The sequence below is a fragment of the Penaeus japonicus genome, unplaced genomic scaffold, assembly GCF_977035675.1.
Source record: "Penaeus japonicus unplaced genomic scaffold, GWHDUDI00000001_assembly GWHDUDI00000041, whole genome shotgun sequence".
NCBI classification, from domain to species: Eukaryota; Metazoa; Arthropoda; class Malacostraca; order Decapoda; family Penaeidae; genus Penaeus; species Penaeus japonicus.
The window spans coordinates 10,123,086-10,123,589 of NW_028234443.1; positions in this window are offsets into that span (position 1 = coordinate 10,123,086).

The window sequence follows — 504 nt, forward strand, 5'->3', positions numbered from 1 at the left end:
TCTATCTTGAAATCTCCATTTTCTTAGATTTGTTCGATTGCTATCTTTTTTTATAAATACAATATGTATGTATTTTAGTGTATATATGTATATATAATCATATATATATATATATATCATATATATATATATATATATATATATATATATATATATATATAATCATATATTAGTGTATATATTCTATATATATAAATCTATATATATAAAATATATATATATATATATATATTTATATATAATCATATATATATATATATATATATAACTATATATATATATATATATATCAAGTATATATATATATTATATATATATATTTAGAAATATATAAATATGGTTATATATACTTATATACTAAATAATACGTTAAATTTATATATATACTATATATATATATATATATTTATTTATATATATATATTATACATATTACTATATATATATATATATATAATATATAATTATTATATATATATATATATATATACTTATATATATATA